The following is a 5,362-nucleotide window of genomic DNA, read 5'->3' as shown; positions in this document are numbered from 1 at the left end:
CAAAGGGCAGCTCTTCTATATGCTGGGCAGTGGCCTAAGAGGGAGGCTGGTACAAAGCAAGTAAAGGAAATACTGAGCAGTTCATTTAGTTAATCTCTAATCAAAATGGGATTTGAAATGTGAAAAAGTATTAAGCAAGTGACAACGTTAGCAAAAGTGTAAAAGGCACTAAAAGGCAATGAAAATAGGATGGTTGAGTTAAATTAATGGTGATGCACTGGAGTAAAGACAAAGCAGCTCTTATGGTCCATCCTTATCTAAGTCCAGAACAGTGCCTGGTATTAAGTAGGTATTCAGTAAATTACATGTTGACTTTTTCATTTTGCTTGAGATTATACAGCCACTAGAACTTTCTGACTCTCTAGATCCATTCATCTGAGAGAGAGGAGGAAAACTAAGAAGGAATTGACAAGATAGGAGATAAAAGGTAATTAGGATCTGGAATGGTCAAAGAATCAAAAAAGAAGGATACATAAGAGACAAATAGGGGAATAGAATCCCAAGATTTACACGATATAGTTAAAGGAAAATGAAAAGCTGGCTCCAAGTGATTAGCTTGAGTATCCTGAGAAAATGCAAAATTGCTACTAACATCATGAAAATTTAGAGGACGAGCTGGTTTGGAGATGATGTGGATGAATTTGGTTTTGGACGTCAAGGGTAAGACAAGGCTTAGGGGAACATTCCTCAAGAAGGAAAGGAGTATTAGTTGAATGACAGTATTCTTTATGATACTTCATTAAGTATCATATCCAAGGTCTGATAAATACTAGTATTAGTAATAGTATGTAGTTTTTATTTAACAAGGTATTAAAAAAGTATATATTGCCTTTCATATCATTTCCTATATATTCCCAAGCAGAGAATCAAGGATTACTATTTGTGAAATAAAACATTGTTACAAGTTCCACAATGCAGATTTTCTCCAGTAAATTCAGTTTCCTGACTGAATCCTATATGGCAATGCCCCACCATTGAGCAGTTTCCTTATCTAGATAACACTGTCAATTATTTATTGTCTCAGCTTAGTTGATCATCACAGTTAGTAGTATTTCCTAAAATAAATGATTTTATGATTTGCTGAAATAATTCATATTTACTATTAATTTGCTACCATATTTTCAATAATCATGATTATGAATCATCTTGTCAAATATTCTCCCCTCCTGCACATACCCCAGGGCTTCCTATTTCTACAGCTAGTTTGATTAGAGAGCTATTTATAGGTATTTTTTTTATCATCTATATAAAATATGATTATATACTTCTAATTTCTCTCATTTATTAGAATAGGCTTCTTTTAGGCACTGGTTCTTTGCTATGAAGTACATTTCTGAAATTAGCCTGTTGCCTTCATGTTTGTAATTATTACTTGTTTAAAAATTATTTCATAATTTTCCCTTGGGTTCCAGGTTCCTAACCTATGAAATGAGGCAGTGGTTTTAAGGTCTCTTCAGGTCTAATGTCAGTGAATTCTCTGACTCTTATCTAAGACATTTGTCTATGTCTAATAATAACGCTGCATAATTACATGATTCTCCTGGCTCATTCTATCACATTTGTAATGTCATTAATATTAAATATTGAGGCAGCTTGTATAAATAGCATAGCACTATGACCTACAGCACATGCATGAAAAACATTTGTTATGGATATTTCTATTTCTTCTTTTTTAATATGTGTCATGTTTGTATATATTGAAAATGCAGGTAAGAGACAGAGTAGGTAGAAAAGACTAGGGACAGGAGCATTGCTTTGAAGTAATAATGATGTCCCTTATGAAGATGTAATAAATACATCATAATTTTATTTTTATTGCATTTTCATCTATTTTCAGTCATAGAGCAAATCATGTAATTTTGCTGGCAACTATTGCCCTTTGGAATGATTTCTATTGCAGAAAGAATGACATGCTCTCCATGGATATGTTATGTTTTTCTTTATGCACCATTCTTGAGCAGCTGAATGATGCTGCAGCTGTATAGTTATTAGGGGGTTATATCTAGACTCCAACTGAAGAAAAAACTAACTCAAATCTTCCTTTTCAGTCAATATTATAGAAGACTTTTAGATTCCTCTGGAAGCTTACTGTACTGCCAACCTTTGCCATTTTTATTCCCCTTCCATTTCCCAAAATAATGTATTTTTCATTTGTAGATTTATAAATTTGATCCTAGCTTCAGGCAATGAAATGACATGTTTTTGATTTCTATTTTATAATGCCCATTCTGCAGGATTAGGAGATGGGAATAGGATGAGAGAGAATTAGGGGTTATAGGTGACAGAAGATAGTGACCTGAATGAGGGAAACTAAAGTAGGGTAAAAAGATTTAAATGGATTTAGAAATTATTTAGATGACATATCAATAGAATGGAGGAAAGAACAAATTAAAGGTAATTCCATGTTTCTCACTTATGCAATTGGTCTGTGTGACTAATAGAATATGGCAGATTATATGTCACTTCAGAAGCTAGTTCATAAAAAAGCATCATAGCCTCTCTCTGTATTCTGTTTTCAGTTACTTACTCCAAAAGAAAATAGCAGCCATGTTTTAAGAAAAGAGGCAGCACTGAGGACAGCTCCACAGACAAGGAACTGACACCTTCTGAAAACAGTCATGTGAGCCATCTTGGAAGAAGATCCTCCAGCCCCAGTCAAGTCTTCCAATAACTGAAGCCCCTAGCAACAAATTTCTTGTAATATTTTAAGACACTTTGAGCCTTAACATCCAGGTAAGATGCTCCCAGATTCCTGATCCTCAGAAACTGTGTGAGACTATACATTCTTGCTGTTTTAAGCTTCCAAGTTTTGGGGTAATTTGTCATGCAATGATAGATAACTAATACAGGTCTCAATAAAGAGACCTAAACCAGAAATAAAGATGAGAATTACTGGCATCGATTCCATAGTTTTGGATGAGTTTCACTTTGATACATGTACAGGAAGAATAAAGGACAGGATTTCAAATACAGCAATATTTAAGGGCTAGTAATCATAGCGGAAAGATCCAAATGAGACTAGGAAGTGGCTAAGAAGGCATAAGGAAAATAAAAAAGGGCGATGTCATAGAAGCCATAGGAAGAGAATATTTTGAGATGGAGGTGGAGGAGGGGTTATGGAACTAACAAATTCTGCTAAGAGGTTAAGTCAAAGAAAGACAAAGTGACAGTCAGGAGGGCATCTGTACTGAAAGCAGTTTCAGAGAAGCATTAAAAATGGAAACAAACAAACAAAACAAACAAAAAAAAAAGAGCTGAAACTAGACCTTGTATTATTCTGAGGACAAATGCCTATTAGGATCACTACTACAGCTCACTGCTAAATTTTGGTACAGCAGCAAGTTTTAATTTTGGAAGGGAACTAAAAGTAGTCTCTCACATGCAATGTATTCTTCACTTAAAACAGAAGAAAAATCTGTCTTCAGATTTCCAATGGGAAAGGTGTCCTAGCTATGAGCTCAAGTGAAAGAATCAACAAATACACAAGGATTAATCACCATGAATGAGCATTAGGGGAAGAAAACTGAATAAGACTCTCCAGAAATTCAGATATTAATATTTTTAGAAAGAATATAAAATGATATCTAAAAACATAGGGGCACTTGGAAGTCTCAGTCAGTTAAGCATCCAACTCTTGATTTTGGCTCAGGTCATGATCTCAGGGTCATAAGATCAAGCCCCGCATCAGGTTCTGTGCTCAGTGGGAAGTCTGCTTGAGATTCTCTCTCTCCCTCTCCCTCTACCCCTTCCCCCACTCTCTCTCTCTCTAAATAAAATCTTTTTTAAAAAATAATAAAAGCATAAAAATATGAATTCACAAAATGATAATGATCAAGCATCAACATAATTTCAGAAAGGAGTGGGCAAAATTGGAAAAGCATAAAACAGAACTTTAAAAATAATTAAAATTATTCAATGAACAAGTTAAACAGCCGACTGGATATGGGTAATAAAAGAATTAGTTAACTGCAGTAGGCTCTTTCAGTAAAATATTGAAAATTGTGACCAAAAGGCAGGGGATTGGTGGAATCTTGAAATGAATGCAGGTTAAAAAAAAATTGAAAAAGATCTTTAGAAATGATTCAGGGTTTAGGGTGCCTGGGTGGCTCAGTTGGTTAAGCGACTGCCTTCAGCTCAGGTCATGATCCTGGAGTCCCGGGATCGGGTCCCGCATCGGGCTCCCTGCTCAGCAGGGAGTCTGCTTCTCCCTCTGACCCTCACCCCTCTCATGCTCTCTCTCTCATTCTCTCTCTCAAATAAATAAATAAAATCTTTAAAAAAAAATGATTCAGGGTTTAGCACAGAGAGATACAAATATGGGAAATATATCTTTTTTCAAAAAAAAAAAAAAGAGACATGGATAATAGAATGAGACCAGTGAAAAAGAATGAAAAGGAGACCAACCTATATATGAAGGAAAATAATATATGACACGAGTGACTTTGCAGATCACTCAGGACAATTCCATAAATGATACTGGGACAAATTATGTTCACATGGGAAAAAATAAAATTATATTGCTACCTCAAACTATTCAAGATACAGTCAACAAACTCTTACCGAGCAATTACATGCCAGGCAATGCATTTATTATTAGGCATTCAACAATGATAGGTACAGTATTTCCATTCATAAATATATTATACCCATGGTTTTTTCTCTCTCCCTCCCTCCCTTCTCTCTTTCTCTCTTTTTTGCCGCCCCCCCCCCCACTCTCCCCCTCTCGCTCCCCTTCTGTCTTTGGAGTATTGAGCCATTCTTCAGGATGGTATTTCTCTTTCACTGTGGCTTTGATCTCTACACTTCTTCAGAACAATCTTCATATAATGTAGATCTGATTATGTCTGTCTTGCTTTAATGACTTCTACTCTCTTTGGAATAAAATAAACACTCCATAGCATGGCATGCCAAGAGCTTTTTCATCTTTATCTACCCAGCTTCCTGATGTATCATTAAAATGTGTATACAAGGTCTTGAGTATTCTACTATTTTTAAGCTCTCTGAACAAAATGTTCTCATCTTCTCTCATCCCTCTATGCACCCATCAAGAGATGTACCACTACATAGAGCTTTGTTCCTAAGCAGAAGTTTTTCTCATTTTTATTAGTCACCGTCTCTTCTACGAGGTAAGGAGGGACTACTTCCCCTCACTGTCTGTACAGCTTTCTGTATAACACTTAAAACATTAATTTATAGTATTTGCTTACTTTTCTAAGTCCCCACTAAGATATAAGTTCACTGAGGATAGGAAATTACATACATCCTTAAGGTTTAGAGCAATGACTACATATTTTTAGATGGAATTTAAAGGCAGCAAAAAATCACCAGAGCCAAACACAAACTTATTAAATGATTCTTTTTG

Source organism: Leptonychotes weddellii, chromosome 3 (genome assembly GCF_054177405.1).
Source record: "Leptonychotes weddellii isolate Sample4059 chromosome 3, ASM5417740v2, whole genome shotgun sequence".
Taxonomy (NCBI): domain Eukaryota; kingdom Metazoa; phylum Chordata; class Mammalia; order Carnivora; family Phocidae; genus Leptonychotes; species Leptonychotes weddellii.
The sequence above is the reverse complement of the archived record's forward strand: the minus strand, read 5'-3'. Positions refer to the sequence as shown.